General features: G+C 39.8%; 1 protein-coding gene across 4 annotated transcripts in view; it reads left to right on the forward strand.

The window, feature by feature from the left end:
* EML6 (EMAP like 6) overlaps positions 1–25,881 on the forward strand; it is a 272,470-nt gene that overhangs the window by 130,003 nt on the left and 116,586 nt on the right. The window lies entirely within an intron of this gene.

The following is a 25,881-nucleotide window of genomic DNA, read 5'->3' on the forward strand; positions in this document are numbered from 1 at the left end:
AATTAGCTTTAAAGTAGTAGCTATCATAGTAGTAGAGGTTAACTTGGGATCAGGGCTGGGGACATGGATTCAAATCCAAGTTTTGCCTATGATAGATTTGAGTCAAATGTTTAAAAATCTCTGGGTCTCAGTTTCCTCCTCTCTAAGATGAGGATAATACTAGCAACAGCCACGTAGAGTTGTGTGAGGATTAAAAACATGTACAGAGTGCTTAGACTAAGTCATGGTATAATCAGCCCTCAATAAATATTAGCTATTATTACAATATACTGAGTATGTGTACCAGGCAATACAAAACAGTTTATATACATTTAAATTTTCATCATAGGTACCAGGCAATACAAAGCAGTTTATATACATCTATTTAAATTCTCATCATATTATAATCTCATCCTTACAGACAAAGAATTGGGGTTTGAGAGAATTTAAAGTGGAAATGTAAACAGAAAAGATAAGATGAAGTCCTAGGCGATGTTGGTACACTAAGTATGTGGGGGGGGGGCTCTACTATTTGCTGCAGAGGGGCCCCAGATGCTGCTCTTGGCTCCTCCAGCCATCGCTGAGGGAGGGGGTGCTCAGTACCGTGACTTATGCTGTCCACAAGATGAAAACTGACTCACTGCTCAGGTGAAGGTGAATTTCTCCCAGTGCTGAAATGAGAGAGAAATTTCCCAAGGATCTTCCTAGAGAGTGTTCTGTGACAGGAGACCCAAGTCCTCGAAAGGCCTGAAGTGAGCCGTTACTCATCAGATTCTTTTCCACGAAGCCCCTTGATGCAGGCTGACAGCAGTGTGGCCACAGAGGTTTCTTCAAAGGCCAAGTGGTCTGGTGGTGCTCAGAGCTCTCTGCTGACCTGAGGTAGATTCCAGAGGACTGAGAGAAGAATACTACCTATTCTTTAGGCCATCCTCCTTGAATAATATTGTTGTCAACCAAAACTTTCTTGAAAATTATGCAGTACAGAAGTGAGCTGGATCTTGTACTTCCTATATGTACTCAGAGTCCAGTTTCCTAAAATATCTTTTAAATACAAAAAGCTAATCTGGAGATTGGATTGTTATTTTCTTATGGAAGCTCGGGATCATGTTTGGATGCATTTCTGAATACCAGGTACAGGGGTCACCATACCAAGTTGTAAAATGTCGTGTCCACTTCATTGCATTGACAAGGAGACAGTTGAGGCCCTTTAGTTCTCTGCCATAGTTCATGAGCCAGTATAACTTTATTCAGAAAAATACTTAAAACAGATATGAGCAAGCAAGCATCCATAAGAGCAATGTAAAAAATATTGGTAAAGCAGCCAAAAACGTTTGACTTTGAATCATGAAACTTCTTAGTATATATTTCAAGGTAAATGGAGAGAAAATCATGTACTTAGACAAGAGATGAGTTAATTTACTAGGTGGGATTATTGACCATAAACTGGCTAGATGTTGGGGAGCATAAACCAGCAATGATGATTCCTTTTTGGCACTTTATCCAGCTCATCCAGAAACTATATCACAAAATTAAAAGATAGATTTTAAAGTGGATATCATAGCAGAAGCCATACTTACCGTGTTGTACTTTTCTACCTGATACTGAGTCCCTGACTTAAGGGTCTCAAAGGAGAGTTCACAAGCGAGTGCATAATGTGCATCCAGGTAAGTGGGGGTTTATATTGATTGCATGGCCAACTCCTGTCCCTGGAGTCAGAGGGAGATGGTCAGGAACAGCCTGCATTTTTTTCACTCTCTACAGACTCCTACATACATGTCCCTGCCAAAGTCAAAGCAGATAGAGGTGGTGCATGGTAGACAGGAAGTGTGCCTGTACATCATAAATGTGGCCTGTGGTGCCTGGGCTTACAGTTTATCAGGAGACAGACTGGCATGCATGCATTTGTAAATGGATGACCAGTGAGACAAGATCCCTATTTCCATGGGAGTAATGGACTGTGCTTTCAAAGGATCTTAAAGACCATGCTGCAGTTTGAACCCAAGGGAGCCTTGAGAAGTTGTGCCATTCCTCAAATGGCAGCCACTTTCCTGCCACCTTCTTGATTTTTACAATCACTGCTTACTACCAATACTCTTATTTTCTCAATATTTTACTTTAAATTTATTTTATTTTATTTATTTACTTATTTTAATGTTTAGTTTTGAGAGAGAGGGAGATACAGAGAGGGGCAGAGAGAGAGGGAGACAGAAAATCAGAAGCAGCCTTCAGGCTCTGAGCTGTCAGCACAGAGCCCTATGTGAGGCTTGAACTCGCGAGCCATGAGATCATGACCTGAGCTGAAGTTGGACTCTTAACCGACTGAGCCACCCAGGCACCCCCAAATTGATTTTAATACATCTCTTTTTTTACTTCTCCTTACTATAAACAATAAAACACTTTTTTTAAAAATATGCATCCTTTATAAAGCCTTCACTACTTTTTTAAACATTTTATTTATTTTTGAGTGGGGGAAGGGCAGAGAGAGGGGAACTGAAGATCTGAAGCAGGCTCTGTGCTGACACCAGCAAGCCCAATGTGGGGCTTGAACTCATAAGCCCTGAGATCATGACCTGAGCCGAAGTTGAACACTCGATGAACTGAACCACCCAGGTGCCCCACCTGTCACACTTTGACAATGTTGTAACAGAAATCCACTATGTACTGCCCAACTTGAAAAGATTTTTATTTGAGTCCTCTCTATCTTTTTTGGTGAGTGGGGAGGTGAGACTGACTAAAAGTTAATAAATATTGTTGCTCTTTTCAAGGAACCAGCTCCTGGTTTCTTGATCTGTTCTATTGGTTTTTTAGTCTGTTTCATTTATTTCTGGTTTAGTCTTTATTATTTTCTTCCTTCTACTGGTTTGGAGTTTTGTCTGTTGTTCTTTTTCTAGCTCCTTTAAGTGAAAGGTTAGGTTGTTTATTGAGATTGGTTTTTTTGGTTTTTTGGGGTTTTTTGCTTTTTGGGTAGACCTGGAATGCTATAAACTTCTTTCTTAGAATAGCTTTTGCTGCATCCCAAAGATTTTGGACCTATATGTTTTCATTTTCATTCATTTCCATGTCATTTTGATTTTCTCTTTGATTTCTTGGTTCACCCATTCATTGTTTACTAGCATGTTATTTGACCTCCCTGTATTTGTGTTCTTTCTAGATTTTTTTCTTGTGGTTTATTTCTAGTTTCATAGAGTTGTGGTCATAAAAGATGCATACTATGACTTTGTTGTTTTTTAATTTGTTGAGAGTTGTTTTGTGGCCTAATATGTGATCTATTCTGGAGAATGTTCTATGTGCACTTCAAGAGAATGTCTATTCTGTTTTAAGTTGGAATGTTCTGAATATTATCTGTTAGGTCTATCTTGCCCAATGTGTCATTCAAAGCCACTGTTTCCTTGTTGATTCTCTGTTTGAATGATCTGTCCATTGATGTAAATGGTATGTTAAAGTCCCCTACTGTAACTGTATTACTATTGATGATTTCTTTTTTGTTTATTATTAGCTGCTGTATGTATTTGGGTGCTTCTATGTTGGGTGCATAAATATTTACAATTGTTAAGTTTTCTTTTGGGATTGTGCCCTTAATGACTATATAGTGTGGTCTTTGTCTCTTATTACGGTCTTTGTTTTAAAAAATTTTTTTTAATGTTCATTTTTATTTTTGAGAGAGAGAGAGAGCATGAGCAGAGAAGAGGCAGAGAGAGAGGGAGACACAGAATTTGAGGCAGGCTCCAGGCTCCAAGTAGTCAGCACAGAGCCTGACACAGGGCTCGAACCCATGAACCATGAAGTCATGACCTGAGCCAAAGTCAGATGATTAACTGACTGAGCCACCCAGGCACCCCTTATAGTCTTTGTTTTAAAGTCTATTTTGTCCAATGTAAGTTTTGCTACCCCAGCTTTCTTTTTACTCCCATTTGTATGATAAATGCTTTTCTGTCCCTTCCCTTTCAATCTGCATGTTGCTTTTAGTTTGAAACAAGTCTTTTATAGGCAGTATATAGATAGGTCTTGTTTTTTATCCATTCCATCACCCTATGTCTTTTGATTGCAGGTTTAGTCCATTTATGTTCAAAGTAATTACTGATACGTATGTACATAATGCCATTTTATTGCTTATTTTATGGTGGTTTTAGTAATTCTTCTCTGTTCCTTTCTTCTCTTGTTCTTTTGTCTCAGTTTGTTGGCTTTCTTTACTGATATACTTGGATTCCTTTCTCTTTGTTTTTTGCGTATCAGTGGTTTTTTATTTGTGGTTACATAGCATCTTGTGCGTAGGGCATCTTGTGCATTGATTTGTGGTTACATAGCATCTTGTACATAGCATCTTGTGCATAGAGCAATCTATATTAACTTGGTAGTTACTGAAATTTGAATCCATTATTTACTCCTGTCCTCTCCTCAGGTTTTAGGTGTATTGTTTCATGCTTTATATCCTTTTATTTTGTGAATCTCTTGACTGAATTTTTATAGATATACTTAATTTTACTCCTTTTGTGTTTCCTACTCTTTGCACTACTGCTTATGGTCTTTCCAATCAGTCCCTTTTAACATTTCCTGTAGCACTGGTTTAGTGGTTGTAAGTTCTTTTAACCTTCTCCTTCATTTAAAAAAAAATTAATGTTTATTTATTTTTGAGAGAGAGAGAGAGAGACAGTGTGAACAGGTGAGGGGCAGAGAGAGAGGGAGACACAGAATCTGAAACGGTCTTCAGATTCTGAGCTGTCAGCCCAGAGACTGACGTGGGGATTGAACTCAGGAAATGCAAGTCATGACCTGAGCTGTAGTCAAATGCTTGATGAATTGAGTGGCCCAGGCACCCTAACTCTCTCCATTTTGAATGGATAGCTTTGCTGGATAGGATATTTTTGGATTTAGGTGTTTTTTTGTTTTGTTTTGTTTGTTTTTTTGTTTGTTTTTCAGCACTTTGATTATATCATGCCACTCTCTTCTGGTCTGCAAAGTTTCTGCTGAAAAATTAGCTTATAGTCTTATGGAGTTTCCCTTGTATGTAACTTTTATTTTCTCTTTCTGCTTTCTTTTTTTATTTTAGAGAGAGGGAGTGCAAGCAGTGGACGGGGAAGAGGAAGGGAGAGGGAGAGAGAGAGATTGAGAGATCTAGAGATCTTAAGCAGGTTGCATACTCAGCACAGAGCCCAACACAGGGCTTAATCCCATAACCCTGGGATGATGGCCTGAGCCAAAATCAACCAACTGAGCCACCCAGGCACCCTTCTCTTTCTGCTTTTAAAACTCTCTCTTTATGACTGCTTTTCACCATTTTAATTACAGTGTGTCTTGGTGTGGACCTCCTTGGTGTGTGTGATTTTGTCAGGGCCTCTCTGTGCCTCCTGGATCTGGATTTCTGTTCCTTTCTCCAAATTGAGGATGGTTTCACCTATTATTCCTTCAAATAAATTTTCTGTCCCCTTTTCTCTCTCTTCTCTGTCTGGGATACCTATAATGCAAATGTTATTATGCTTGATGGTGTCACTGAGTTCCCTAACACTATTTTCATTTTTTATTATTTCTTTCTTTCTCCCATTCAGCTTGCTTGCTTTCCATTACTTTGTCCTCCAGATTACTGATCTATTCTTCTGCCTCCTCTAGTCTGCTATTTATTTTTTCTAGTGTATTTTTAATTTAGTTATTGAGTTCTTCACCTCTGATTGGTTCTTCTTTTGTTTTTGTCTCTTTAAGGGTCTCACTGAGGTCCTCCATTCTTTTCTCAAGCCCAGTGAGTATCTTTGTGACATTTACTTTAAATTCTATATCAGGCATATTACTTATCTCCATTTCACTTAGCTCTTTTGCTGTGATTTTGTTCTGTTCTTTCATTTGGCACTTCTCTGTGTCCTCATTTTGTCTAACTCTCTTTATCTGTTTCTCTGTGTTAGGCAAGCCAGCTATTTCTCCTGTCCTTGAAAGTGGTGGCCTTATGTAGAAGAGGTCCTTAGTACCCTGAAGTTTAATGTCCCCTGTTTTCCAGAACCTGGCACTTCAAGGGTGTCTCCCATGTTGTTGCATGTGCCCTGCTGTTGGGGCTGAGCCACTTTTGCTTTCATTTTTGTCATCTGCATTAGGTCTCTTTGCCTGTTATAAGCAGTGTTTGTCCCATATGTTGTTAGTGGTCCTGTCTGGATCCTTCTTGGGCTTGAGTTCAGTCAGACCAGGCATTTACCAGAGATGCAGTAGCAGTGAACTGCAGAAGAACATGGGGGTGGAGTGCGTGGTGTTAGCAAGGTCTGCTTGGGTCTACTGTGGAAGGGAACCTGGAGCTGAGGCCTTTCTGGAGGGGTAATATCCACAAGGGAACACAAGGGTAGGATGCAGTATTAAGCAAGGTAGGTAGAAATGTTCGTGCTGTTCTGGTTCATGCAGGTGTCCATGTGTCTGGTTTGGGGATGGATGTAAGAAATAGTGCCTGTGTTCCTGGAGAAGTTGCCCAATGATCCTTGCCCCTCCTGCATGCTCTGAGATTAGTAAGCAAATTTCCTTCCTGTATACCACTGGCATTCTTCAAACTGCCCCTTTCACGCTATATCTCCACAGGGCTGTTTGTTGTGCTCTTTAAGGGTGGGGACTCAGTTTCCTCTCATCCTCCTGGCTCTCCCAGAGCTAAGCCTGCTGATTTTTAAAGTTCCAGGTTTTAGGCCCTACTGATTGTAAGAACTCACAAAATTTGGCCCCTCTGGTTTTTGAAGCCAAGTGTTATGGTGATTGATCTTCTTTCAGTGGGTTCCCTGGTGTCAGAGTCTATTTTTCTGTTTTCTGTTCCTGCAGTATCCCTTCCTCCCATGGACAGTCTTGTGGGTCCATTTAGCTCCCAACCACATCTCTGCTCCTCCTATCCTCTTTGATGTGATCTCTTCTGTATATTTAGCTGAGGAAAGTTTGTTCTGCCAATCTCTGGGTCCTTTTCTGGGTTCCTTACACTGATGTAAGTATTATCTAGTTATATCTGTGGGTTGAAGTGAGCTTAGGATCTTCCCACTCCACCATCTTCCCCAGAAGTCTTCCACTTTAACCATTTCTAAGTGGATATAATCAGTGGCATCATTTAAGTCCATTCACACTGTAGTACAACCATCATGACCGTCATCACCAGAACATTTTTCATCTTCTTAAACTGAAATTTCGTACCCATTGAACAGTAACTCTCTTTTCCCCTCTTCTCTTGGCCCCTGGCAGCCACCGTTCTACTTTGCATTTCTATGAATTTGCCTGTTTTAATTACCTCATATAAATGAAGTCATACAGGATTTTCTCTTTTTTGACTGACTTCTCTTAGCATGTCTTCTCTTAGCAACATGTCTTCACATGTTGTAGCATGTGCCAGAATTTCCTAAGGCTGAATAATACTCTGTTGTATATACTACATTTTGTTTATTCATTCATCTGTGAAGGATACTTGCTTCCACCTTTTGGCTATTGTAAATAATGCGGCAATGAACATGGATGCATAAATATTTCTTTGAGACCTTACATTCAGTTCCTTTGAATATGTAGATAGATAGATCTAGATAGAAGTAGAATTATTGAATCGTATGGTATTTCTATTTTTAATTTTTTTGAGAAACTGCCATACTGTTTTCCATAGCAGCTGCACTATTTTACATTCCCACTAACATGGCACAGAATTCCAATTTCTCTACATCCCTGCCAAATATTATTTTTTTTTACTAGCAGCCATTCTAATATGTATGAAGTGTTATGTCATCATGGGTTTGATATGCATTTCCCAATGATTAATGATGTTGAGCATTTTTTGATAAGCCTGTTGGCCCTTTATATGTCTTCATTGGAAATTTCTGTTCAAGTCTTTTACCCATGTTAGAATCAGGTTGTTTAGTGTTTTGTTGTCATATCTTAAGAGTTCTTTATATGTTCTAGATATTATCTCTTTATCAGATACGTGGTTTGCAAATATTTTTTCCCATGCCATAAATTGCCTTTTCACTATGTTGATTATGTTCTGTGATGCACAAAAGTTTTTTTTTTTATTTTGATGCCCAATTTTTTTTTGTTACCTATGCTTTTGGTATCATATCCAAACAGTCATTGCCAAAGATACTGTATCATGAAGACCCCCCCCCCTATATTTTCTTAAATATTTTATGGTTTTACCTTTTATGTTTAGATCTTTGATCCATTTTGAATTAATTTTTTTTTTTTTTTTTTTTTTTGGAAAGAGAGAGAGAGGGAGTGAGTGAGGAGCAGAGACACGGAGAAAAAGAATCTCACAAGGGGCAGAGAGAGAAAGAGGGAGAAAGAAAGGAAGAGAGAGATGCAGGGTTCACTGTACGTGGGGCTCATGCTTACCTGAAGCAGTGCTTGTGCTCACCCGAACCAGGCAGGGCTCAAGCTCACCAGGGGTGGGGCTGGAACTTACTAACTGTGAGATCATGACCTGAACTAAAGTCAGATGCTTAACTGGCTGAGCCACCCAGGTGCCCCTTGAGTTAATTTTTGTATATGGTGTAGGGCAAGGGTTTAACTTCATTCTTTTTTTCTCTAAAAAACTTTTAATAACTAATTTAGCAGTGAAACTTGACCTGAACTTAAATGAGGCTCTTTGTCTTCATATGTGTGAATATTCTTACGCATCACTACAGAAATATTTGATTTCAAGGTGCTGCCCCAGACCCCATTGGATGTATTAAATGAGTCCAAAACCCAAAATTTTCTGAATTCCACAATTCCAAGTGCAACCTGCCCCAAGGAATCTCAGATATATGGGATAGTGGAACCCCTAAATGTTTTTCAGTGAAAAATTCTGGAATTTGCAAGCTGGTAAAGACATTGGATTTTGGAGTGTAGAGCTCTCACCTTATGGATGAATACAGTGAGGTCAGAGTCCTTGGCGTTCAGCTAATTGTAGGATTCAGGCTCTAACTCCTATCTCACTTTAAACTTAACAATGCATTTTGAGTTTGATCATTTTTAAAACAAATTTATGATCTGCATAAATAATGAAGCTTAAATGACTTACAGCGATAACAAAAAAGCCAAAAATAACTCTTAAGGCAACCAAAATGAATTACATCAATGGTAATAAAATACTTGGATATAGTGGTTGTAAATGATTATGTCTAAAGAAATAGGGTAATTATTCACACAGTATAGGATGTATTATATATTTACTCATTGAATAAACATTTATTAAGCATTTACCAAGTGTCAGATACATGCCTAGCAACTGGATGAGCTCATCTAAAAAGCATGTTTCAGGCATTTTACTTAGGAATTTTTTGTGTATTTATTTTAACTTCAAACACATATTTGTTGAATTGTAGCTCTCTCTAATAAACTATATAAACTTCAAATCCAGAGATGTCTTGTATTAGGTTAGGCAGCATTACCTCAGCATTAAGCAAGAGTAGGAGGCTCATGTCCCCTTACAAGATAACCCTTCATAGACTTTTCATCACATCTGCTGCCCCTTTGGTGGCCCAAACCACTGTCTTTAACATAGATTTCTGCAGTTGCTTTATATTTATACCTCGTGTCCCTGCTTCTCAAAATAGCAGCTAGGGAGATTGTTCAAAATTTATGTGAGCCAGGGGCACCTGGGTGGCTCAGTTGGTTAAGCATCTGACTTCAGCTCAGGTGATGATCTCATCATGGTTCATGGGTTTGAGCCCTGTGTTAGGCTCCACACTGACAAAGCAGAGCCTGCTTGGGATTCTCTCTGTCTTCCTTTCTCTCTGCCCCTCCCTGACTTGGACTTTCTCTCTCTCTCAAAATGAATCAACAAACTTAAAAAAATCTTACATGAGCCAAATCACATTATTCTACTCGAAAAAGAGTCAAAGTCCTCCAGATGGCCTATGAACTCCTCCCCTTCATGCCTTCCTCCTTCCATTCTGCCCTCTGCCCTGGCTGCCACTGTCTCCTGTGACCTCTGAGCTCCCAGGCTGTTCTCTCTGCCTGCAACACTGTCCCCAGGGGTCTGCGTGACTACTGCCCTCCTCTTTAGGACTTAGCTCAGATGAACCTGTCCTAATGTCTTATTTAAAATTGAAATCCCCTCAGCCTCTACTCCCCCAGGCACTCCCCATCTCCTTCTGCCAGATGTCCTTCTCACCTTGTAACAAACAATATAATTTGCCTTTTATTATGTTTACTGCTCTTGTCTGTTTCCACAAGAGCAGGAAATTTTGTTCACTGATGCTTCCTAAGGGCTTAAAACAGTGCCTGGCACCTGCAGGTGCCCTGGAAATAGCTGCCAATGAGGGAATGAAAGGTGCGTTATGTGAGTGACTGGGGTGCAGAGCCTTGGGAAGGAGCACAAGTGACAAGGACACAGAGGGGGACACAGAGCTTGGTTCCTTTCTTTGGTCAGCCTGCTGTATTCAAGCTTAAGCCCTTAAACACCAGTGGTCAGAGGTCAGAGAAAGGTTTAGGGAGGCACATATCATGCCCATCACCTCAGATAGGTCACCCTGTTCTGGAGCACAGAGGGAAGGGTGGAGGGCAGGATTGAAAGTGGCAGTCCAGGTTATTCTTCCCCACTAATCTTAATGCCCTTTGGCTTCCTCAAAGTACACTGAGGATCATAGAGTGAAGTGGTTCTCAGTCATGGCTGATTCTGTCTGCTAGAGGACAGTTGGCATTGCTTGGAGATGTTTTTGGCTGTCACAACTGTGGAGTGCTACTGGCATATCTGAGTAGAGACCAGGGATACTGCCGAACATCTTACAGTGACACCTTGCAATGATCACCATCACGAGGAAGAACTCTCCAGCACTCAATGTTAAACAGTGCTGTGGCTGAGCAGACCTGGTATAGAATATTCAAGAGACCAACTCTCAAATCTGTGAGCACCCTGGTTTACAGTAGAAACAGAGAAAGCACCTTCTTTTGTTCTGGTGGTTCCTTGGCTGGCTTTCTTACCTCCCTCTGTCACCTCTCCCCCTGTCTGCCCACCATTGTCCTTGGGGCCAGGCCACCTGCTTCACTGTTGTTCTGCTCAAGAACTGGAGGTACTACAGGAGACCAAGCATGAGCAGAAGGTGGGATGGTGAAATAGGCCGCCAGGGGACATGTGCGGTGTTGTTTGTTCAGACTCGAGGTGGAATGTGCTGTCACACGAGCAGAAGCTGACTGTCTGGTTTGTTCTGATAGTAATTCCCCTGTGAACACTCTTCTTGAAGGTGTCTTAGATAAAAACCAGCCTGGGAGTTCCTTTGCTGTGTGGGTTTGGTCATGTGTTTCTGCCTTCAGAGGTCCTGTTAGGCTGTGTGGATTCTTCAGAGTTCCTATGGCCACAGGATTTGGAATCTTGTGGACTGAATTTTGCAATAGCCAAGGATTTAGTAAAGAGTAACTTTCATTAGGAAGTCTGTTGGAATTCTCAGGCAGAGAGCCCTTAGAGACATGAGCAGCCGGCCATGAGTCCTTCCTGCTGCAGGAAGCCTGCAGACTAATTTAGGACTAGCCCCTGCCCAGCCTGTGGCAAGGCCCGACAACTCATGCAGCAGCTCCCAGTGTCCATGGAGGCCTTTGTGCTAAGTGCTCTGCAGGATCCCATTTTACATTTTTTCAAAATGTTTATTTATTTTTGAAGGAGAGAGAGACAGAGTGTGAGGAGGTGAGGGGCAGACAGAAAGGGAGACACAGAATCCGAAGCAGGGTCTAGGCTTTGAGCTGTCAGCACAGAGCCCGACGTGGGGCTCAAACTCATGGACCACGAGATCATGACCTGAGCCAAAGTTGGTGCCCAACCGACGGAGCCACCCAGACGCCCCTGCAGGATCCCATTTAACCCTTAACCGGGGGGTCTCCAGGCATGGCAGCTCCCAGGGCATGAGATCTGTGTGGTCACAGGGCCCCCTTCTCAGAAGGGCTCAGCACTTGGTTGAGTGCTTTTCTGTGGCCATCTTTGAAATTCTTAATGATTTTTTTAACAAGGGGTCCCATGTTTGCATTTTGTGTTGAGCTCTGAAAATCATAATGCCAGGCCTGTCACTTAGTCGTCTGTGCTCACAAATCCCTGGAAGATGCACACCTTCCCTCCCCCTAGTTTCCTCCAGGTTCCCAAACTCTGCCTTCAGCATTATTCTTAGGACATCAGGAGTCCCTGGCCTGCTCCAGACCCCTTTGGTGGCCTTAGCCACTTTATCCTAAGATGAATCAAGGGGCATCAGAGGTCCTTGCTGTCATGTCCTCATCCTCCCCCTACATTCCCTCCAACTGAGTGAATTCTCTCTTGTGTGTGTGTGTTTTTTTTATTACTTTTTACTGAGGGTGCTCCTTAGTAATCCATTTTTAATAAGGTTAGGTTTATAGGTGCAAGCCATCACCATATCTTGTTTCATTATTGGTACCATGTCCTGGAAGCATATCCATGGAGAAGGGCATTACCTTTGTGGGGAAGAGTGTTTGCTCCAGACTTGGTCTGCCCTAATCCTCATTTTTGTTCTCTGTCGCATGATCACTCTGGGACTTTGGGCTATTAATATACATGGTCATTGCTGTAATTTCATCATTTATTCAACAGATATTTACCATCCCCATTTAGGGCCTGGCGCTGTCCATGGGGCCTCCTCCCAAGTCGTGAACATTCCCAGCATATATGTGCAGTTCTGGGCACAGGCCTGGGTAATGCCAGTGAGGATCATGCCTGCCCATTTACACAGCTGGCTTGTTTGACTCAGAATTGACTTCTCATCATTGCACTTTCTTTTGCCTTCTGGTCATCAGACTTGGACTCTCTAATCCGCTAGGGCAGAGTTTTCCAACCTGTACCTGAAAAACCATTGCATTAGAATCAGCTGGTAATGTAGCTGGAAATCTGAATTTTCAACAATGGAACTAAATCTGATAACACACGCTGGCCTGGGAACCACTTGGCAGTGGTTCTCAACAAGCAGTCCTCTGCCCTGGGGTGCTAAAAATACCTATGCCTAGCCCCACTCCCAGCCAACCAAGAGGAACTTCTTGTTGGGGTTCAGGCATCCATATTTTTAAAAAACACTTTTTACATAGCCTGCTTGGGATTCTCTTTCTCTCTCTCTCTCTCTTTATCTCTCTCCCTCTCTCTCCCTCTCTCTCTCTGCCCCTCCTCTGCTCGCATGCTCTGTCTCAACATAAAAATAAATAAAACATTTTTAAAAAATGCTTTTCTTGTAGATTATAATGCACAATGAGGACCGAGCAACTGCTCTTGTCCCTTTGCTGTATAGCAGAGCCCTATATTTAAATAGGGCCCTACGAGCCCTGGATTTAAGAACACAAATATCCCCCCAGTCCCCCATCCACACACACACTGTCTTCCCTTCTTGGACCAAATAATTGGGGGAAAAGACCATTTTATTCCCCAAATAGTTTGTTCTGTCTTTGCGTGTTGGACCATAGCCTTTCCTTCCACCAGTCTGTGGTGCTAGCACATCAAAACAACAACAGCACCTAAGATATAATACAAGGAAGTAACTGCAACTTCTTTGTAGCTCCTCGTGTTAAATCTTCCGGGAGCTGGACTCGGACTGCACATACAGTAAGGTGCATTCCACTGAGACTAACAAAAACTTGCTGGTTAAGGTAACAACTCAGATTTATTAATTTCTTAAGTGCCAAACACTAGGTGAAGTGTTTAAATATATGATTGCATGGATTCCTCATAAGAGTGCTGCAAAGTATGAGTGCTGATATTCTCTCCACTTCACAGACAGGGACACTGAAGATTTGAAAGATTAAATGGCTTGCCATGGTCACAGCTGGGAGGGGTTGGGGCTGGCATATAAATCAGCCCAGATACTCAACCACTTGGTGAACTGATGGAAAATAAGCAGTGTCCTCTAGGTCTGTATGGATATTCATGTACTCATGGACTAGATCTACCCCTGCCCTGGTTTCAGGACATGCGCCAAAAGGATTAGAAGGATGCTGTTTACCACTCATTCTCTGCTCTGAGTATGAAACTGTGCAAAGGGTTGGTGAGATTTTGGTCTTTGCTGTAGATTTTTGTTTAGGTGGGTGGTTGCTCTTTACTGCCATCTGCTGGCTATCTGGACCAAGCACAGGCCAGAGCCCCACATTTCTCGTAGAGGAGTGCCCAAGAAGGCAACCTCACCTATTCAAAATGCCTTCAGCCCATACTGTCAAAAGTCTCTGAAACATGCACTTGTCCAGAAGAAAAGAGAACTGTGATTTTAAATACTTAGGATGGTTTTTCCTGGAGCTCTCTTTATTATTAGTGGATTTCTATCCGTATTTAAAATAATAGCTTATGTTTTTCTGACTCCCATAGCAGAAGACAAAAAGCAAAAATAGCTTAGTCATTTCTCAATGCAACGGCAATCTTGGCCAGTCTGGCTAGGAAACCACGATTACATTATTGTTCTCTGCATTTGTGTCAGAAAAGGTAAAACCGAGTCTTAGTAGACAAGAGAAGAACAATACTGTCAGAACCCTGTCAGGGATCTGCCACAACACCAGGGACTCTCCAGAATGTACCCAGAAGAGACTTCGCTGTTCTCTCACCAGTCTTGCATGCAGAACAGCAATTAGGTTCAGAAATGATGAAAATAGAATATTATTAGCAAACTTGAATACAGTTCTATGCCTGCTGAGGTGTTTTCAGGAAGTGATTCCTATTTTAAACAGTTACCTTGGATGTCAGAGTGGTCCAGTATCCTATCCATCTTTTTAGGTAGACTCCTGGGATTGGCCTATCTGATGTGGCAAAATATAATTTATCTGTTGGAAGAACTAAGTATTTATGGAGAGACTGAGTTGGTCTCTGACAGAAAATGTTCACATCTCATTAAGTTTATATTGTAAACAATGAAAATGTAACAACTCCTTTCCTCCTTCTTTCTCCTCCCTCTGCCCATATTTAGTCAGAAATTATCCATATCAACTTTATTCTATTGCTTTTGCCTTCTGTAAAGCCTCTCCCATATGTTGATTAGTTGAGTGGAATCTTTTTTATCAAATGAAATCTGCTATTAAACAAATTGTGAGGTGCTGAGGGAAAACAGAGGTGGGATCCTCAAACTCTGACTCTTGGTCTCGATTTCCCACCCTCTCCTTGCCAAACCCTGTAGGCCCTATGGAGGAATCCAAGAACCCTCTGGACACAGTCTGAGAACACAGTGGGCGCTGTATAACTTGACAGGCTCATCAGTCTTCACTGAGTTGGAAAGTTTTTCTTTGTTCCTAAACCTCTTTTTAAAAGACAAATCAAACATTGTAAAAATGTTAACATATGTCACGTCCAGGTGGCAGATTGTTTTTTATAATCTTTAACCTTTCTGAATCTGTTCCCCAAAATAAGTAGGTAAAAGAATAGTCGGGGCGGTGGGGAGAAAAAACTGTTTGTATACTGGACCAAATAAAATGCCAGATCTCTGGGAGAAATTTCAGTTTTCGAGCCATTTAGCCTCATGGAAGAGGACGTGCTGTTGGAGGCCATGGGGAGAACTGGCATACTCATGCTTACGGGACAGCCACAGGTGCCAGGCCTGCTCAGAAAGGGGGAGTCTTGAAGACAGTGGAATTAGGAGGGGATTGGGGTTTGGTTCTTTCAATAACAGTTAAACACACTGCTGAGACCTGTGCGTATATCTGTACGTGTCCATCATTTTTGTTGAGATGTAATTGATATGACCTCATCTCAGGTGTACATAATGATTCAATATGTGTATATATTGCAAAATGATCACTGCAGTAAGTGTAGTTAATGTCTGTCACCACACAGTTACAATTTTTTTCTTTTACTGCAAACTTTTAAGATCTACTCTCTGATCAAGTTACAGATATACAACACAGTGTTGTGAGCCTATAGTCATCATGTTGTTTGTTACATTCCCAGGACTTAACTTATTTTAGAACTCTATGTTTGTATATTTTGACTACCTCTTGCCTACCTCGCATCCCCACCCCACACCTGAACAACCACCAATCTGTTCCCTGTATCAGTGAATTTGGGTTTGCTTGTTTGTTTTTTAGATTCCACATAAAAGTGAGTTCATATAATATTTGTATTTCTCTGACTTATTTCACTTAGCATAATGCCCTCAATTGGTGTCTCCTTTTTTATGGCCGAATAATATTCCTGTGTGTGTGTGTGTATGCATGTATGCCACATTTTCTTTATTCCTTTATCCACCTATAAACCCTTAGCCCGAACACGGAAGCAGCCTATTGTAAATAATGCTACAGTGAACATGGAGTTTCATTTTCCTTTTGAATTAGTGTTCTTGTTTCCTTTGGGTAAATATCTGTCTGTGGAATTGCTTGATCATGTGTTAGTTGTATTTTTAATTTTTGAGAAACCTCCATGTCGCTTACTACAGTGGCTGCGCCAGTTTACCTTTCCGCCAGCGGTGCACAAGGGTTCCCTTTTCTCCACATCCTCACCAACACATGTTATTTCTTGTCTCTTTAAATGATAGCCATTGTGCAGTGGTATCTCATTGTGGTTTTGATTTGCATTTCCCTGATGATGGGTGATATCCAGCACTTTTTCATGCATCTGTTGGTTATCTGTAGGTCTTCTTTGGAGAAATGTCTATTCACATTCTCTGCCCATTTTTAAATTGGATTCTTTATTTTATTTTTTTGCTTGAGCTGCATGAGTTATTTATGTATTTTGGATATTCACATCTTATCAGATACTTGATATGCCAATACTTTCTTCAGTAGGTTACCTTTTCATTTTGCTTTTGCTTTTGCTTTTGTTTGCTGTGCAGGAGCTTCTTAGTTTGAAGTAGTCTCAGTTGTTTATTTTTGCTTTTGTTGCCTTTACTTTTGGTGTCAGGCAAAAAAATCATTGCCAAGAGTGACTTCAGAAAGCCTACGTTTCCTTCTAGGAGTTTTATGGTTTCAGCTCTTATGCTCTTTTTTGTTTTTAAATGTTTATTTATTTGTTTTGAAAGAGAGTGTGTGTGTGAGTGTGAGTAGGGAAGGGAGAGAGAGAGAGAGGGAGAGAGAGTCCCAAGCAGGCCCCATACTCAACATACCACAATCACGATGAGATCACGACCTGAGCTGCATTCAAGAGTCTGATGCTTAACCAACTGAGCCACCCAGCTCATATATTCTTGAATCCATAAGGAGTTAACTTCTATGTACGGTGTAAGATAGTGGTCCAGTTACATTCTTCCGTGTGTGGCTGTCCAGTCTTCCCAACACTCATTATTGAAAACACTGTCCCTTTCCCACTGTCCCTTGATTCCTTTGTCATAAATCAATTGACCATATATCTATGGTCTCAATTCTGGAGTCTCTATATATCTGGAGTCTCAATTCTGTTCCACTGATCTGTGTATCTCTGTTTATACCAATATCATACTGTTTGGGTTACTGTAGCTTTGTGATAGAATTTGAATTCAGGAAGCATGTTGCCTCCAGCTTTGTTCTTAAGATTGTTTTGTCTATTCAGGGTCTTTCGTGGTTCCATACAACAAATTTTAGGGTTGTTTATTCTACAAAAAATGCCAGTAGAATTTTGATAGGGATTGCATTGAAACTGCAAAGTGCTTTGTGTCGTATGAGCATTCTACTTATTTTAACAATCTTAATTTTTTTCAGTTTATAAGCATGGAATATCTTTCCATGGATTTGTGTCATCATCAGTTTTTTTCATCAATGTCTTACAGTTTTTAGTGTACAGGTCTTTTACCTCCTTAGTTAAATTTATTCCTAGGTATTTATTCTTTTTGATGCAATTATAGGTGGGTTTGTTTACTTAGTTTCTCTTGCTGATAGGTCATTTTTAGCATATACAAATGCAGCTGATTGGGGGTATTGATTTTGTATCCTGCAACTTCATTGAATTTGTGATTAGTTCTAAATTTTTTGTGATCCTTTAGTGTTTTCTATATATCAAATCATGTTATCTGCAAATAGTGACAGTTTCACTTCTTCCTTAACAATTTAGGTGCCTTTTACTTCTTTTTTTTGCCAAGTTGCCCTGAGTAGGACTTTCATATACTACACTGAATAAGTGACAAGAGTAGGCATCCTTATCTTGTTCCTCATCTTAGAAAAAAGCTTTTAGCTTTTCCCCATTGAGTATAATGTTAGCTGTATACTTGTCGTATGTAGCCTTCGTTGTGTTGAGTTACATTCCCTCTTTGTGTGCTTTGTTGAGAGTTTTTGTCATAAATGAATAATGAGTTTTGTCAGATGCGTTTTCTGTATCTATTGAGATGATCATATGACTTATATCCTTCACTTTGTTAATGTGGTGTACCATATTGATTGGTACATAGATGTTGTACCATTCTTGCATCCCTGGAATAAATCCCTCTTGACCATGGAGTAAGAATCTTTTATGGTATTGTTGAATTTGATTTGCAAAAATTTTTTCATGACTTTCAAATCTATGCTTATCAGGCAAGTGGCCTATAATTTTTTTTAATGTATATAATTTACTGTCATATTGGCTTACATACAACACCCAGTGCTCATCCCAACAAGTGCCCTCCTCAGTGCCCATCAGCCAGTTACCCTCTGCCCCCCCCCATCCACCTTAGTTTGTTCTCTGTATTTATTTATTTTAATTAATTTTTAAAATTTACATCCAAGTTAGTTAACGTATAGTGCAACAATGATTTCAGGAGTAGATTCCTTAATGCCCCTTACCCATTTAGCCCATCCCCATTCCCACAACCCCTCCAGTAACCCTCTGTTCTCCATATTTAAGAGTCTCATGTTTTGTCTCCCTCCCTGTTTTTATATTATTTTTGCTTCCCTTCCCTTATGTTCATCTGTTTTGTATCTTAAAGTCCTCATATCAGTGAAGTCATATGATATTTGTCTTTCTCTAATTTCTCTTAGCATAATACCCTCTAGTTCCATCTACATAGTTGCAAATGGCAAGATTTCATTCTTTTTGATTGCTTAGTAATACTCCGTTGTGTATTTATACCACATCTTCTTTATCCATTCATCCATCCAGGGACATTTGGGCATTTTCCGTACTTTGACTATTGTTGATAGTGCTGCTATAAACATTGGGGTGCATGTGCCCCTTCAAAACAGCATACCTCTATCCCTTGGATAAATACCTATTAGTGCAATTGCTGGGTCATAGGGTAGTTCTATTTTTAATTTTTTGAGGAACCTCCACACTGTTTTCCAGAGTGGCTGCACCAGTTGGCATTCCCACCAGCAGTGCAAAAGAGATCCTCTTTGTCTACATCCTCGCCAACATCTGTTGTTGCCTGAGTTGTTAATGTTAGCCATTCTGACAGGTGTGAGATGGTATCTCATTGTGGTTTTGATTTGTATTTCCCTAATGATGAGTGATGTGGAGCATTTTTTCATGTGTTGGTTGGCCATCTGGATGTCTTCTTTGGAGAAGTGTCTATTCATGTTTTTTGCCCATTTCTTCACTGGATTATTTGTTTTTTGGGTGTTGGGTTTGATAAGTTCTTTATAGATTTTGGGTACTAACCCTTTATCTGATATGTCATTTGCAAATATCTTCTCCCACTCCATTGGTTGCCTTTTAGTTTTGCTGATTGTTTTCTTTGCTGTGCAGAAGCTTTTTATTTTGACAAGGTCCCAATAGTCTATTTTTGTTCTTGTTTCCCTTGCCCCTAGAGACATGATGAGTAAAAAGTTGCTGCGGCCAAGGTCAAGGAGGTTTTTGCCTGCTCTCTCCTCAAAGATTTTGATGGCTTCCTGTCTTATATTTAGGTCTTTCATCCATTTTGAGTTTATTTTTGTGTATGGTGGTAGGAAAGTGATCCAGGTTCATTTTTCTGCGTATCGCTGTCCGGTTTTCCCAGCACCACTTGCTGAAGAGACTGTCTTTATTCTGTTAAGTATTTGTCAAAGATTAGTTGGCCATATGTTTCTGGGTCCATTTCTGGTTTCTCAATTCTGTTTGATTGATCTGAGTGTCTGTTCTTGTGCCAGTACCATACTGTCTTGATGATTACAGCTTTGTAATATAGCTTAAACTCAGGCCTGTAAATTTTTTTGTGAAATCTTTGTCTGGTTTTTATATCGAGTTTTATACAATCAGTTTGGAAGGGTTTCCTCCTCTTATATTTTTTGGAAGCATTTCAGAAGGATTGATAATAATTCTTTAAATGTGTAGTAGAATTTGCCAGTGAGGCCATTTGATACTGGGTTTTCCTTTGCTGGAGGTTTTTGATTACTGATTCAATTTCCTTACTCAGTATTGGTCTGCTCATATTTTCTACTTCTTCATAATTCAGTCTTGGTAGATTGTATGTTTCTAGGGATTTTTCCATTTCTTTTAGTTTGTCCAGTTTGTATGTATATATCTCTTTATAGCAGTCTCTTACAATCCTTTGTATTTCTGTGGTATCAGTTACAAAGTCTCCTCTTTCACTTCTGATTTTATTTAAGTCCTCTCTTGTTTCTTGGTGAGTTTAGCTTAAGGTTTGTCTATTTTGCTTTTCTCTTAACAAAAAAAAAAAAAAAAAAAAAAAAACCAAACAAACAAAAAAACACCCAACTCTTAGTTTTGTTGTTATTGTTTATATTTTGTTGATATTTTCTATTGTCTTTTAGTCTCTTACTTAATTTATTTCTGCGATGCTCTTTATTTCCTTCCTTCTCCTTACTTTGAGCTTCATCTGTTCTTCTTTTTCTAGTTCCTTGAAGTATAAAGTTAGGTTGCTAATTTAAGATCTTTTCTGTTATTTAATGTAGGTTTTTATCTCAGTGAACTTCGCTCTTAGAACTGCCCTCACTGCATCTTAAAGGTTTTGGTATGTTGTATTTCTATTTTCATTTTTAAAAATTTGTTTTGATTTCTTGTTTGACCCATTGATTGTTTAGTAGCATGTTGTTTCATCATCACATATGTGTGAATTTTCTAATTTTGTTCTTGTCATTGACACCTAATTTCATACCTTTGTGATCAGAAAAGATGTTTAGTATGATTTCAGTCTTCTTAAATTTGTTAAGAATTGTGGCCTAATGTGTGATCTATCCTGGAGAATATTCCATATGCACTTGAGAAGAACTCACCTTCTGTTGCTTTTGGATGGAATGTTTTTTAAATGTCTTTTAAGTCCATCTGTCTAATGTGTCGTTTAAGGCCATTGTTTCCTTATGATTTAATGTCTAGATCATCTATCCTTTGAGGAAAGTAGGGTATTAAAGTCTGCTACTGTATTGTATTGCTGTACATATTTATCCATTTAGGTCTGTTAATGTTTGCTTTATATATTTAGGTTTTCCTGTGATGTGTGCATAAACATTTACAAATATGTCTTCTTGCTGGATTGACACCTTTATCATTATATAATGACCTTCTTTGTCTCTTACTGCAGTCATTGTCTTCAAGCCTATCTTGTATAGGTATCCCAGATTTCTTTTGGTTTCTGTTTCCATGCAATATCTTTTTCTATCCCTTTACTTTTAGTCTTTGTGTGTCCTTAAATCTGAAATAAGTCTGTTGTAGGCAGTGCATAGATAGGTCTTCGGGTTTTTTTTATCCATCAGCCACCCTGTGTCTTTGGATTGGAGAATTTTTTCCATTTACATTTAAAGTAATTATTGATCGGTATTACTGTCATTTTGTTCATTGTTTTACAACTATTTTGTAATTCCTTTGTTCTTCTCTTGCTTTCTTTGTGATTTGATGATTTTCAGTAGTGGTATGCTTAGATTTCTTTGTCTTTACTGTATCTATTACAGTTTTGCTTTGTGATTGCCATGAGGCTTTTACAAAACAACTTATAACAATATTTTAAGTTGATAATAGTTTGAATGCCTAATAAAGCTTAACATTTTTACTCCTCCCTGCCCCCTATTTTGTTTTTGATGTTACAACTTAATATCTTTTTTCTTTTGTCCATTAACAAATTATTATATAGTTTTTATTACTTTTGTCTTTTAACTTTCATACTATCTTTATATGTCATTAACCCACCACCTGTACAACATTAAATTATTCTGAATTGTACTCTATATTTGCCTTTACAGATGGGATTTAAACTTTCTTATGTTTTCCTATTATTGATCAGTGCCCTTTTATCTCAACTTGAAGAAGTCCCTAGAACATTTCTTGTCAGGCTGTTCCAGTGGCGATGAAGTCTTTGAACTTTTAATTGTGCGGTGAAGTCTTTCTCTCTCTTTCAATTCTGAAGGACAACTATTACAGGTAGTCTATTTTTAGTTGGCAGTTTTTTTCTTCAGCAAGTTAAATATATTGTGCCAATCCCTCTGGACTGCAAGGTTTCTGCTGAAAAATCTGCTTTAAGTCTTAAATTGTTTTTCTCTTGCGGCCTATCAGATTCCTTGTCTTTAACTTTTGACACTTTAATTATAATGAGTCATAGTATAGGTTTCTTTGGGTTACCTTATGTGGAATTCTCTGTGTGTCCTGGATCTGGATGTCTGTTTCCTTCCCCATGGTAGGGAAATTTTCAGCCATTATTTCTGCAAATGAGTTTTCTGCCCCATTCTCTCTCTCTTCTCCCCTAGGACCCTTATAATGCCAATGTTAGTCTACTTGATATTGTTGCATAAGTCCCTTAAGCTGTCTTCACTCTTTTTCATCCTTTTTTCTTTCTGTCGCTCTCACTGGGTGAGTTCCACTGCCCTGTGTTTGAGTTTACTGATGTTTTTCCTTCCTCATCTAGTCTGCTGTTGAACCCCTCTAGTGTATTATTCAGTTATTATATTCTTCATCTCTGTGATTTCTCTTTCCTGCTTTCTTATAGTTTTAATTTCTTCATTGAAATTCTCACTTTGTTCATGCTTTGTTCTCCTGAGTTTAGTAAGCATCTGAATGGCTGTTATTTTTGAACTCTTTATCAGGTAGATGACTTATTACCAATTCATTGTGGTGTTTTCTGAGATTTTTATGTTGTTCTCTTGAGCATATACTTCTGTTTGTTCATTTTTTCCTTGACTCTCATTCTTGGTTTCTCAGCTTTAGATAAAACAGCCACCTCTCCAGTCTTAAAGACATGGCCTCATGTAGATGAATCTTATTGGGTTTTTTTTTTAAGTTTTTTCTTTGTAATGTTTATTAGAGACAGAGCATGAGTGGGACAGGGGAAGAAAGAGAGGGAGACACAGAATCTTAAGCAGGCTCCAGGCTCTGAACTGGACAGAGCTGGACATGGGACTCGAAATCACTATCTGCAAGATCTTGACCCGAGCTGAAATTGAATGATTAGCTGACTGAGCCACCCAGGAGCCCCTGAATCTTACTGTTTAACGCTGCCCTAGCTCTTGATTGTCTTTCAAACCTTTATGATGGTATAAACAGCCTACTTCGTTCTTTGTCACTTCTGGTAGTTGAAGGTAAGCTAAGACCTGTCAGTGTCCCAAAAGGTAGGATCTTAGCACCTATATTCAATCTGACTGGGAGCCAGACCTCAGACAGCAGCTTTTAAAGTAAATACATGTAGGGCCGCCTGGGTGGCTCAGTCGGTTGAGCGTCCGACTTCGGCTCAGGTCATGATCTCGCAGTCCATGAGTTCGAGCCCCGCGTTGGGCTCTGGGCTGATGGCTCAGAGCCTGGAGCCTGCTTCCGATTCTGTGTCTCCCTCTCTCTCTGCCCCTCCCCCATTCATGCTCTGTCTCTCTCTGTCTCAAAAATAAATAAATGTTAAAAAAAAATTTTTTTTAAGTAAATACATGTAGCTATTTCAGAGAAAGAGCCAGAGATGGGCATTTTTGTTTGTTCTCTCTGCACTGAGCCCTGGGGTGATAGCTAGTTAAGAATTTTTTGTTTGTTTGCTTACCCTGCCATTGCATCTGTGAACACAAGCTCTGGTGGCTTTCAGAACCAGGTTATCAAGAGATGTATCCTTTGAGGGCAAGGTACAAAAGCTGGGGTCCCAGACCTGTGCATAAGCTCCTTTCTTGGAGACACTGATGACCTGGTAGGACAGAAGGACAGTGTAAAGATGGTACCCACCAGCCTCCCTGATCTCTGGAGAGGATTGCATTCAACCTCTAGATGTGTATTTATTTAGAAGTTGGCCCTTCAGGCCACAGCTTTGAAGATAAAGTAGTTGGCCTTTTCTACAGAAAGATGGTACCTCAGTCTTCTTTGTCTCTGCTGCCTTAGGGGGTAGTTGATTAAGAATGGCTTCTCAGATTTCTCCATTTGCCTCTGGGTGTTGTATGTAAGTGATGAATCACTGAATTCTCCTGAACCTAATATTGCACTGTATGTTAACTAACTAGGATTTACATAAAAGTTTGAAAAGGAAAAATAAATAAAAGTAAAATATATTTTATAGATAATAAGGGAAATTTTATTGTGAACTGGACGATACCAAATTTTGTCAAGTATGGTTATGGTACTATGGCTATATCAAAGGTCCATATTATTAGAGATGCCAACTGAAGTATGGGAGGTACAAAATTATATGATTACTGAAATTTGCTTTTAAAAGAAAAAAGAAATAGAGGCTTATGTGGGAAAATTTGATAATTATTAAATCTGAGTGAAGGATAAAAAATAAAACTGTTTTTCCATTTGTTACAGTCCTGTAGGATCAATGAATGTAGGCACTGCTGGCGGAAAGTTCAAGGGGTGACCCTTGGGCAGTAGCCACAAAAACCATGGTGCCCCTTGTATCTTTCCTGGAGATAACAGCAAGCTGGAAGGCAGAGGGAAGTGTCTATGTGGCACCCTCTGGCCTCTTCAGTCTTTGCGGAGTATTTCAGTAGGCCTCTAGATGTGTGTTAGGTTAAATGCCTGCCCTTCAGACTGAAACTTTAAGCAAATAGGCCTGTTTCACAGAAAGACTGGGTATTTCAGCTACCCCTGCACCAGACCCTGGAATATAGGCACAGTGAACCCACTGTTTTTCAGTTTGCTATAACCTTGTGGATCTTGTGGATACAAGCCCTGTTGGCTTTCAAAACTAGGTATTTGGGGGGTTCACCTCTCAGGTGCAGGTCTTAAGTAGTGGAGTGCTGGATGTGGTGTTCAAACCCTCCACTTCTCAGAAAGAAGCTCATAGTTGTGAGCTTCCCAATCGTGGGTTACTTGCCCAAGGGTGGGATTTATATTGAGATTATGTCTGAGCCTACCCTACTCATTTAGATGTGAGGGTGTGTGTGTGTGTGTGTGTGTGTGTGTGTGTGTGTGTGTGTGTGTTTTGTTGTTTGCCTGGTACATAGGAATTGTTCAAGTCCTTTTGGATTTCTTTCAGAGGGAATTGTCCCATATGTAGCTGTCGATTAGGTGTGACCATGGGAGGAGGTGAATTCAGGATCCTCCTACATTCCATCTTGAACCAGAACCTTGTATATATCATTTTAATTGATTTTTGGTGTATAAATGTCTGCTTACAAATGTCTTGCTCCTCTTTAGAATGTAATTTCCAATAGGGCATGGGCTGGCTTGTTCACTGTTCAAGCTCTGGTCTTGGGCACATGGTAGGCACTTAATAAAAATTGTTTGAATGAGTGAGTCAATATATCCCTCCTTTAAATGGTTTTCATTGAGGATGAGGATATTCTTTTATTTCTTGGTTATCTCCAAGGACACAAGAAATGTTTGTGATTCTAATGTTTTATTCAGCCATTTTCATTGAGCATGTACTACATGTCAAACACTGTGGTAGGTACTGAGGATACAACAGTGTATAAAACTGAGAAAACTCCTGTATTCACAGACATTAGTGAGATGAAACGGACAATAAATATAATAAAAAGTAAATTATTTGAGATTTTACTGATACTGCAGTGGAATTAACATCCTTCTTTACTTCCTGTTTTCTGAAGAACAAGGTGTTGTACCTCTTCTGGAATAAAATCATAGGTGATCCTAAGGGAGGATCTGCTGGGAGGACAGCAGGGAGACAAATTGACTCCCCTCCTGGAAGAAACTGGACTGTGTTAATTAGAGAGTGGTAACTAAACCTCTAGAAAAGCGTGAGAAAGAGATAAGGACAAGAAAGGGACAGGGCAAAGAGATTGTTGCTATAAGGCAGAGTTGCC

The sequence above is a fragment of the Prionailurus viverrinus genome, chromosome A3, assembly GCF_022837055.1.
Source record: "Prionailurus viverrinus isolate Anna chromosome A3, UM_Priviv_1.0, whole genome shotgun sequence".
Taxonomy (NCBI): domain Eukaryota; kingdom Metazoa; phylum Chordata; class Mammalia; order Carnivora; family Felidae; genus Prionailurus; species Prionailurus viverrinus.